The following is a 12,061-nucleotide window of genomic DNA, read 5'->3' as shown; positions in this document are numbered from 1 at the left end:
TGACAAGGTTTCTTGGAAATAAATCAGCATTATAAGACAAGGCAAAAAAGCAAAATAAAACTAAGATGAATGCTTTGCTGCGACAGCACTGACCTTAGATCTGGACAAGTAGCGCTCCTCCTGTGCCTCGCACTTCAGAATACCCCCATATGGCAAAGACGAGACACCAAAAGACATTTTTATTCATCTCATAAGTGGATTTTTGTTTTGTATTGTTTGCTTTTCCAGGGTTGGTTTGTTTGGTTAAGTAACTGGCTAATAGATTGAGAGGGTTACTAGAGCTGAAGTGAGCCCCCAGGCCAGACACTGCAAGGGCGAGCGCCTGAATGCAGGGGTAGTGTGTGTGGGGAGAAAATAACAAGTTCTGCCCTGGAAAACTGGGGAATTTATATAAAGTTAGTCCACAAAATCTTCAAATTATGGGTCTCAGACTGGGTTCTGCCAACAACCAGACAATTGTGGCCCCCCAGTTTTCTCCTTTGATGGTCTAGTTTGGGGAGGACAACCTGGAAATCCTGAGCTAGAAAAGAGAAGTGAGTGGATGGTAAATACACTGACCTTGGCTTCTTGAGAAGTTTGCTCTGTCTTGCAGCCAAAATTCAGGTGGATTGAGATCTGAGTCGCAGCCCAGCTTTGCTTTGTCCTGTCCCAGCAGATCCAATTCATTCAGACAGGGCAGGAAAGAGCACCTTTGGGCTCCTGGTTATAAGGACCATCACTCGGGAGTAGGCTGGGATTCCTGGGTAGGAACAAGAACAGGGGCATTTATACGAATTGATGTACAACATTCAAATATTTAGGAGTCTGATGCAGTGGTCACAGACTCCTCTGTACTTTCACTGTGTACAAGGATGAGCATATTCTGCATTCTGCAGGCAGATTCAGGCAGATGCTGCAGTTTGTCTCTGTCCAACTGTTGTACTTTTCCTACATTCTGATTTCCCATAGTCTTTTTTCCCCCAAAATTAATGAATAGTTTTCTATTTTTTATTCTAATAACTTTTCCTAGCCTACTGTAAAATTTTCCCCACCAAAAAAAGAAACAAATTATATATATATTTTATATATATATATATATATGTATATATATATATATATATATTTTTTTTTTTTTTTTTCCCACTGTGCCCTTGGCAGTGTCCTGTTCCGTGCAAAAGGTACTAGTCTTCTGGAAATGCCTTTGAATTGTTGGAGATGCTGAGGAAGTCTCAAAGGGACATGCCTAAGCTGCTTAGACTCCACTCCTCTGTGGAAATTAAACACATATCAGAAAGTCTCAGGCTATTTGTGTGTGGAAGGGTAAGAACTGGCAGCCTCAATGCCTGTGGTCTCTGACTGGGCACTTCAACCACAGCCTCTCCCTCCATTGCATAGGAAATCTCAGAGCAACTTATAGTTACTTCAACTTAGAAGATGCTGCTGACTCAGACTTTGTACCTTGGCTGATAGTATGGTACTATTTTATCCTTTTTTCCTTATCACATCCTTTTAGATAGTTATTGTATTTCTACTTATTTCATTTTCAGTAAAAATGCAGGCAGGAAGCAACATTAAAAGCACTGTAAATTATGGGGACATGCAGCGAAGTGGGAGCTCAGCAGAGAAATTAAACTTGAATTTTCTAATAGAGAATTCTTGTCAAAATCCTGACTGACAGAAGAAATAGTTAACGTTTGCTTAATGGGAGTAAACACGTATCTATGTGACATTCTTCCATCAAATTAGAATAAGAACATGGCCTGCTTAGAGCTTATCAGCTTAATTTCTACAGAAACGCTTCAAGTGGGTGTTTTTGTTTGTTAGTTTGTTTTTAATTGAAGTTTCAGTGTAATACAATATTATATTAGTTTCAGGAGTACAACATAGTGATTCAAAATTTTTATAGATTATGCACCAAAGTTATTATAACATTACTGACTATATTCCTTGCACTGTACATTACATCCTGTGACTTCTTATATAACTGGTAGTTTGTACCTCTTAATCTCCTTTAACCATTTTGTCCATCCCCACCCCCACCCCCTTCCTCTCTGGCAACCACTAGTTTGTTCTCTGTATCTGTAAGTCTGTTTCTTTTTGCTATATTTTTTAATGCTAAGCTCCAAATAGGAAGCAGTCAGATGAATTAAAAAGTCCGTATTTTCTGTAAAAATTTGAAGGATCAAGGAACATATTCTTGCATGAAGAAATGGATGAGAATTTCCATATTCTTTTAACTTCTAGGAAAAAAATATTTAAACTTAAACATTTAAAATTATATTAGTTTTGGTGGTAAGTGCATTTATTTTTATTTTTATGTGATTAGCATATTTATCAATTTTAAATTGTTCTATATTATCTAAATGGCTTTACTGATGAAACATATCAAATCACATTTAAAGGCATATGAGCTATAAATATTTAACTTATTTTAAATTGTTTTGAATAATAAATAATTTGTTAAAACTATAAGCTGCATATTTATTTTCCATTTATTTATTTCTTTTGTTACTCATAATAAACCTGTCAGGTAGACATTTTCATAGATGAAGAAAGTCAAATTCAAAGAGTTTAAATGACTTGTCCTAGATTACTTAGTAATAGCAGGTAATAAAATCTCCAACATCCAGTTTTCTCTAAATCTAGCTTTCAAATAATAATACCATCAGTATTAAAATCAAAAACAGAAGACATGGCTTTAGAATAAAATTTACCATGTGACATGTGTCAACAAAAATGTCTCAGAGGTCAAGTTTTCTCAATTTTTTGCAAGTTTTTATTTTATAGCCTAACAGAATCCAATTCAATGACTGTATAAAGTGTTTTATTTATTTAATTAGTCCAACTAAAGAAATAAAATTAATAAAATACATTATGTGTATCTTGAATCTAGATGATGAAAATAATTATCATAATACTTTCCATTTTGTCAAATTTCTAAAATCCATGGTTTTAAAAAACAACAAACTTTAACTTTTATTGTTTTATAAAGAAAAAGGGACTAATGACTTGCATATTATCGTGTATACTGTATCTGTTTATGTGTGGTAAATAAATATGTGGTTCAGTAAAAGCAACCAAAACATGATTATTCTCTCTCATCAAGTAGTAAATATTTCTGGTTTTGGATAAACCTATCTTTAACCCCCAAGCAGTTACAGATGGCTGATTCTTGTTGAGACAAGAGAAAATCCTTTCTTTTTAGGAAAAAACTGACTTTTCTCCCTTCAGCATTTCCTAATCCAAAGCAAGTCATGATGTTTATGCTCCCATACTACATATTAAATGAGATAAAAGAGGATTTATCTTCTTGTGTCACCTTTTTATGAAAACATATTTATAGCTTAGTAAGTGTTGTTAATATATCCTCATTAACCTAGTTGTGGAAGTTTTGATAACAATTTAAAAACTTTCATGAAGCTTTTTAAAAGTCTAATGTATCTGTTTACCCTTTATACCTTATCCTTTTCTTTCCTTTTAAAAATTTTTTTCATGTATGTTTTATAATTTGCTAATATTTGACTTCATGGCCATTCAAATACCACTTAACCAAATCTTTTCATATAACTTACAAACATTTTTCAAACTATTTAACTATATGTGTTTTGGTTTGGAATGCTATAATAAATATCAAATTCTCGAAAATATTTAATCATACAAAGACTTTTGACTTGTGAAATAGTATACTTTTGCATCATCATAACATGAGCATCACTATTGACCAAATAATGTTTGTTTCAAAAAATGCGTCATACGTATCTACATGGAGGTGAACATATCAGACAATTTTATTTGGCTTAGAAACTGGATTCTAAGTATCTCGAAGAAAGAAGGTGAAAAAAATCTAATGCTGTTAAAATCCAACACTATGTTTCTGCTATGTGTCATTCACTTTCCTAACTACATGCATTGATACCAGTTGCAAGGGCAGGCCTTAGCCAGCTAGAGAAGTGGCTGTTTTTTGATGTCGTTGCCCTCCCACATGCCCTCTCAGGCTTCTCCATTGCCTCAAATCTACAGCTAGTCTCTGTCTGGCGCCTTTATTTGCTCCCTTGTGTGGGAACTTACATGTCCTACAGCACACATTCAGGGTCTAAGAAGTCAGCTAGTAAATTAGCTTAATTCATTAGATTTTACTAAAGGTCATTTGGAGAAATACTCCCATGAATTATACATATATAAGCAGTATACTTTCATTTTAACTTGGTCTCCTACAGATACTGTCCACATATTTAATATTTACTGACGACTAAAGATTTCAGCAAACTTAAAGAAAATCTAATTCTGGGTCTGGCAGTGGGAGCTTAGCTTTGTTGTTCTGTAAATTTCCTCTCAGTCTTTCCTCCCAAAAACTGCCCACAAAGGCTGAAAATTCTAAAGCGGGTTTATTTGCATTTGTACAAGCTATCATTTATGTATCTAAACATAATGAAAGTCAACAAAATGAGCTGCAACTTGGTTACTTCCTGAAGCTAAAGACCATCTAACTTATCTCTGTAACCTCACTACCTAGCACAACACATGCGGCACAATGGATGCTTGATATAGTTTTGTTGAATGAATGAATAAGTAAATGTACAAATGAATAAATGAATAAATGAAGAGACATTATAATCCATGGATATAGAAAGTATGTCTGTGGTCTCTAATATATCCAATAGCTTACATTACTAGGAACTTATTTACCTACAGCTGAATATAATTTAAACCATATTTAAAAAAAGGCCTTGGTCACACATATTTTTTGGATGGGGAAATGGCCCCTCAAATTTCATACACGGTTTGAAGAGGTCATCAGAAAACACTGATGTGTTCAATCACCCTCGATCATATCTAATAAATATTTTGCCAATTATCTACCCTCATTGCAGTGTCTAAACACTGAGAAAAAAATAATTTTTGTATAACTGTATATGCATTAAATCTTTATACATATATATATATATATACATTCAAGGTGCATATTCAATAATGCATATATTCTAATTACTCTGTTAGTAATTAGAGAAATGAAATGGAATATTAATATCTCTCAGACATTTAAAAAACTACATAACAATAAGAAACTCAAGCTTAATTCCTTCCTCTCTTTCTACAGATAAGGAAACAAGAATTTAAATGGTAAAGTGATTTCCTCAGAGCTACACAGGTAAATAACAGAGATCAATATGTTCCCTATTATCCTGAATCCCAAATCAGTGCCCTCTTAATTAAAAGATGATACTTAGCTCTATAGCAGTGTTCTAAAATTATTATGTAAAATAATTTTATTTATTTAAGAGAGGGCATTTTGGGAGTGAAATCCACAAGATCTCAACATACTACACTAATGTAGAGCTTAACTGTGGCAATCTTGAGTAAGTTGCATTAAAATTGTACCATTCCAGGGCTTCCCTGGTGGCGCAGTGGTTGAGAGTCCGCCTGCCAATGCAGGGGACACGGGTTCATGCCCCGGTCCGGGAAGATCCCACATGCCGCGGAGCGGTTGGGCCCGTAAGCCATGGCCGCTGAGCCTGCGCGTCCGGCGCCTGTGCTCCGCAACGGGAGAGGCCACAACAGTGAGAGGCCCGCATACCGCAAAACAAAACAAAACAAAACAAATTGTACCATTCCAGATATTCAATAATTCATTCATTTTAGTAAACATTTATTGACCCTACTTTGAGTTAGGCATTCAATATGGAAATTAATATGAAACTATCTTTTGTTTTAAATAACTCACAACTTAGTGAGATGGACATGTGTATCAACAGATAAATCATAGAACAATGTCATAAGAAATGAATCTGAGTTACAAGCAGAATAGGGGGAACAAAAGGTAAAATCTTATAAGATATCTTTACAATTCAGAGACGCTCTGCTCTTACAGAACTTAGCTGTATTTGGCCAAATTAAGAGTGAAGAGTACAGTTCTCCCCATTGTTAAATCTGACCAAGACTTATGACTCCAACTGCAAAGAGTGAAGGTCCAATACAAAGTTAGAGAAAAGAGTCTACCAAAGACAACTCTCACTTCTGACATCAAATGCAAGTTTGGTGGTTTCCCCAAAACACCCATAGGTTTGATAATTCCCTAGAAAGGCTCACAGAACTCAGTGAAACCTATTATACTCATAGAATACATTTATTGCAGGGAAAAGATATAAATTAGAATCAGGCAAAAGAAGATATGCATAGGCCAGAATCTAGGAGGATTCCAACACAAAGCTTCTGTTGTCCTCGAGAAACATTACCCTCGGGCTTCCCTGGTGGCGCAGTGGTTGAGAGTCTGCCTGCCAATGCAGGGGACATGGGTTCGTGCCCCGGCCTGGGAAGATCCCACATGCTGCGGAGCGGCTGGGCCTGTGAGCCGTGGCCGCTGAGCCTGCGAGTCTGGAGCCTGTGCTCCACAGGGGAGAGGCCACAACAGTGAGAGGCCGGCGTACGGCAAAAAAAAAAAAAAAAAAAAAAAGAAACATTACCCTCTCACATGGATACGTGATAATATGTATGAAATATCAGCAACTCAAGAAGCTCTGGTTGTCCAGAGCCTATACTGATTGACTGATTCATGGGGTTGGACTCATCTCTAGAGCCACACTCCAACTCCTCCAGGAGACCCAGGCTAACCTCACATGGCCCAAATCCCCAAACCTCTAATCATGTGATTGGTGTTTCTGGAATAGCCAGCCCCCTAAGAATATTGGTTGTGTATGGCCCCACCCTGAGTCATCTCTTTACTAGGTGTGGTCCCATGATGAGCAACAGGAATAACAAAGACACTTGGGATACAAAGACACTTGGGATACTTCCCAGGAGCTGAAAACACTTTACTTCCCAGAAACTGAAAACAAAGGAAAGACCTCTCTTTAGGCAAGACTAAATTAATTATGACTGAGAACTGTATGTAATTTATAGATAATCCAAAGCATTTTTCATTCTATAACCTGTCAAATCTAATCTCTAATTAAACATTTTATTCATGAATCTGAGTAGGTAAAATTATTTTCGTGGTGTGAAAGGAAAATCAAAATGAGGTTGGTATTGCTGAGAGAGCCCTCTAAGATGGAGCCAGGAGGCCGCTGAGGAAGTGTGACCCATGCACATCTCAGCCTGAATGGAATCTGACATTTGACCACTTGTTGTCTTAATGCAGGCATCCAGAACATCTACCTGCCCAATGTTTCAGAAACTCAAGATACTTATTGGACCCTTACCCCAAATAATTTGACTACCTATCCCTTAAAGACAAATATTTCTTTTCTTGCTTCAGAGTCAATCATAATTCTCGTCAGACAACTTTAGCAGCCTTGTGATTTTTGCCTTTAGAAGCCCCTGACTCTTTCTCTCCCCTGAAATACTCTTTCGGTTTTACCTGAATCTGTCTCCTGAATTGCAATTCCTAAGACCCCAAATAAACTTTCTTATTTGCAGTTTTCGATGTTTTCTTGCTCAACAATGGGGTTCTTCTCATTTCTTTCAAAACATCGTCAAACGAAGGTGTTTCCAAATAGAGAAAGATGCAAAAACAGGAATGTCATACTAAGAAAAAGGATTTCCTAAAGACTAAATATTCAACGTCTGAATAATTATATGTAACAATAAATTAATTTACTATCTCCTACAGTCAAGGTACTGTCCTAAATACCAGAGAGAGATTCACATAGATGACATTCTCCACCCTCAAACAGCACCCATTCTACTAATGGAAACAAACATAAGCATAAGTAACCACGACATAGAAAGAGCACATTAAAGCACTCTGGTACAAGTGCAAACGGCTATGGGACAAAAATATGGAAGAAAAGGTTGCACTGAGGCAATAGCACAATGGCAGTTAAACTTGAGTGAGGTCTTGAAGGGTAAGTAGATTTTAATAGGAGGACTATGGGGATAAGTGCATTTCAGTGAAAGATAAAGTGAGAAAACTACAGTGTGTACTAGATGAATAGAAATGTATATGGAAAGAAGGGAACAAAGGATAATAGGTGGAATATGTAGGTTTGGAACATCATTTGGGAAAGAAGTTTAAGGTTAGACTGTGTGGGACTTTGAATTCCATGACAATGACTGTTGAACCTTTTTTGTAAACAGTCGGGAGATGTCTTGCTTACTGAAATGGTTAATCTGTAAGTAGAGTGGTGGTAGATTAATACTTTTCCCTTGAAAAAAATGATACAGTAACATAAGAACTTATTAAAGTAAGGTTTATCCAACTAATAAAAATAGTGAAGGAAACATGCTACATCATAGAACATGAATATATGTAGTATGTTTCCTTTGCTATTTTTATTACTTGGGTAAACCATACTTCAGTAAGTTATGGTATAAGTCATATCAATTTTCCATAATTATAGAAGAATTACTGAAGTGCAGAAATACACAGGAAATTTGAGGATATTTGGTCAAATCATTTACAGTGTCAATCAAGCTGTGTAATATTTAGAAGCGTGTGTTCATGGACTTCAAGATAGCATTTTCTGTTTTTTACTCTCGCTTACTAAACATTCCTGGAGGAAAGGAGATAATTTACTTTCTATTTGTACGGACTATAAACATTAAGAAGATGAGCTTTATACACATAAAAGGAAAGTGTTTGAAACAAGTTTGTGGTGCTCATTCAGAGTCCCTAATGATTTTCTTTCACAGGCTTCCTGACCTCTACTTCTAGAACTATTTCTATCTCAAAAAAAACTCTTTTCTCTCACGTATTTTTTATTTGTGTTTTTTTTCCCTACAGTATTAGTGTTGAGGAGAGTTCTAATAATAAAAAATTTACTCTTTCAATACATATAGGTAATGAGTACCTTTCAAATGAAGCAAGTTCAAGCATTTGTCCTGGGATTAACACATTGTCATTTATAAAATATTTCCTTTTCTCTCCTAAAGCTACCTTTCACTTTCACAGTAATTTTCTCAAAACTTTTGGATTAGAAGATTAAAAAATACTTTTTCATTTTAATATTTCTTGTCTTTTTTATTATCTGTACCTTGCCAAATTTACACAGTATTTGATCTTCAAATTTATATTCTGCCTCATGATTGATCTACTCAAATGGCACCTCACCTTCAGATTAACTGTCTCTATCTTGACTTACCAACTAATCCAAAATTAAAACAGTTTAATTTAGTGTGTATGATTAGGTTGACTGGCCTTTATTCTATATTGTGAGTCAGAAAGAATTGAATCGCAAATCCAAATGTTTTTAGAATACTTACAAGGTAAATTACGAATGGAGAAAAATGGATGTTGTGATTATATTTTAAGAGGAGGTCTGGGTAGGTGGTAAGATTTATGGTAACATTTTATTATTTACTTATAAAATATTAAGTACATTCTAATATAACATGAACCTTCTTATGAGTCACAAATTAAATAGCTTAGGCACACTAGCAGCCTCTCTTTCTTCTTGCCTCTCCTCATTCTTTCTTCTGGACTCCTCAGGAAGAGCAGTCAGACAGGCAGCATTTATGTGTCAAGAGGATGTGGCTGTCTATTCAATAGATCAAATTATTAATAGTTATTTATATTTAAACTTTAGACATCTAGTCATTTTCTATTTACCTTATGCTGTCTAGTACTTATGATTGAGAACTTCACAAATAGCACTTGAAAATCACAAATAAAGAAATCTCTCTGAGAAAGGATACCTAAAAGAAAATATCCAAAACAAAAATGGCTAAGTGAACAAGTATATCTCGCAAATTCTGAGGCCACATGGAAATGTAAAGGAGTCAGGCTGACTTGTACTGAACAAATAACATTCATTTCAATTTCCCACTAATGGATAGATCATGATGTCAAGGTCATGTGATATTCGATGAAACTATTACTGCAAGTGCAGTATGGAACATATCACATGAGTGTAGCTGCAGTCCTCTATTATTACAGATATCACTTGGAGTTTGTAATGACAGAAGGATCAAAGTAGATATATGAATTAAAATGACATGCTCATAAATTTGCAAAATATAAAGCTCATTAGAGTGTATTACCTACTTAGCACTCACAGGTCCCTGCAGTAGAAGAGGCAAAATTATGATTCCTTCAATAGAAAGAAATCTGGAAAGTTCAAGTGATTTTATAATAAATAAAATATAAATCAATGACAAGCACCCAGGGTTCCAACATCTAGGTACTATGAACTTTCTTCACCCCCAGCCCTAATTTCCCAGAAATAACTAAGGCAATAGACTGCCTGACCATTTTTTTAGGTCCAAACTCTAGACACTGTGAGGGAAGCTCACCCTCATAAGTGGTCATTATAAGCAACATTAAAAAGTAGAAATAACTTTCTCCCTGGCATGGCATCTGCCTGGAATTGAACTCCAGCACAGCCCCCTAGCAGCTATGTAGCCTTTAGCAAATTGTTTAATCTCTCTGAGCCTCAGTTTTGTAAAATAGGCCTGCCTTCACAGGATTTTGGTAAGGATTTGAGAAGGTGTCATTATTTTTTTTTTTTTTTTTTGCGGTACGCGGGCCTCTCACTGTTGTGGCCTCTCCCGTTGCGGAGCACAGGCTCCGGACGCGCAGGCTCAGCGGCCATGGCTCACGGGCCCAGCTGCTCCGCAGCATGTGGGATCTTCCCGGACCGGGACACGAACCTGCGTCCCCTGCATCGGCAGGCGGACTCTCAACCACTGCGCCACCAGGGAAGCCCGGTGTCATTATTTTTGTATATTTGTTTTCAATGCAACTGCTATTAATATTAATTTTAAATGATGATTTAATTAGCCCTTTGAACAACCAAAGGAAGCAAACGATATTCTCCTAATTTTAGTGATATAGACACTGAAGCTTAGAAATGCCAAGTAACTTGTTCAAGATTACACTACTGGGCAGTGACAGGGCCAGTGTGCAACCCCCATATGTATAACTTCAAATCTCTTATTATTTTTTGACTTTAACATGGAAATTCCAGTCCTAACCAGGGAAATATGAAGGTCAAGAATAAACAAAAAGCAAAATGAGACTGGCCTGTTAATTTTGGCTTTCTTTCTTGACTTAAAACAACACTGTTAAAGGTTAAACCAATAAAGGAAACATTGATGAGGCATGGTATTTTTCCATAGTGCTGGGGTCTTAAATATTGCTTAATGTTTAAAAGAGGAAAATATAACTTTACATTGGAAGAACAGGGCTGATAACCATTGAACTGTGAGCGCTCTTTCAATGGATCACTAGGCAACCAGACTTTATGGGGTCCTAATGATCACAGTGTCACATACAAAAGAGCATTCTTGCCAAAATGTTTAATCTGTGGTGGCACCCCATAAACACCTCCTCCCAGTGAAAAAGCTCAGCAATTTTAGTAGAAATTGCTAGGCTGATTCTAAAATTTATCTGGAAATACAAAGGACCTAGGATAGACAAAACAATCTTGAAAAAAAAGTTAGAGGGTTCACATTGACTGATTTCAAGGCTTTTTATAAGGTAACTTTTTCAAGGAAATGCAGTAACTGTGTAAACAAAGAGAAATAAATCAATCAAACAGAATAGAGAGTTCAGAAGGAGACATGCATATATGATGACTAAATTTCTTAAAAGATGCAGAAGCAATTGCCTAGAGAAAGTATTGTCTTTTTAATAAATGGTGATGGAATTATTGGATATTTTAATGTAAAAATACAACTATAACTTAGATCCATACCTCACACTGTTTATAACTGTTAATGGACTATAGTTCTACAAGTGAAACCTAAAACTATGAAACTAATAGAAGAAAACACAGAAGAAAATCTTTATAATTTTAGGTTAGGGAAATGTTTCATAGAAACAACACCAAACACAATTCACAAAAGAAAAAACAAAAGATAAATTAGACTTCCTCAAAATTAAAACTTACACTCCTCAAAAGACATCATTAATGAAATTTTAAAAAAACAACACAGACTGAGGGAGAAAAACAGAGACTGAGGAAAGAAAGTTGAAAATTATATGTTATAGAATTTGAATCTAGAATATATAAAGAATTCTTAAAGTAAGAAAACAACCCAGTTAAAAATGAGCAAGATTCATAAATAAGCCTCAAATCAGGATTGAGATAACCTATATTTGGAGTTGTCTGTGTACATGTTGTGTGTGTGTGTGTGTGTGTGTGTT

At 35.7% G+C, this 12,061-nt stretch overlaps 1 long non-coding RNA gene across 1 annotated transcript in view; it reads right to left on the bottom strand.

The window, feature by feature from the left end:
* Positions 1-640: 640 nt before the first annotated feature.
* LOC138414264 (uncharacterized) overlaps positions 641-12,061 on the bottom strand; it is a 55,208-nt gene continuing 43,787 nt past the window's right edge. The window contains exon 3 of the long non-coding RNA XR_011246717.1: positions 641-739. This is a non-coding gene — a long non-coding RNA (uncharacterized lncRNA). The remainder of the gene's footprint in view (positions 740-12,061) is intronic.

This window comes from Delphinus delphis, chromosome 14, assembly GCF_949987515.2.
Source record: "Delphinus delphis chromosome 14, mDelDel1.2, whole genome shotgun sequence".
In the NCBI taxonomy this organism is placed as follows: Eukaryota; Metazoa; Chordata; class Mammalia; order Artiodactyla; family Delphinidae; genus Delphinus; species Delphinus delphis.
This window is presented reverse-complemented; position numbering and strand designations above follow the sequence as displayed.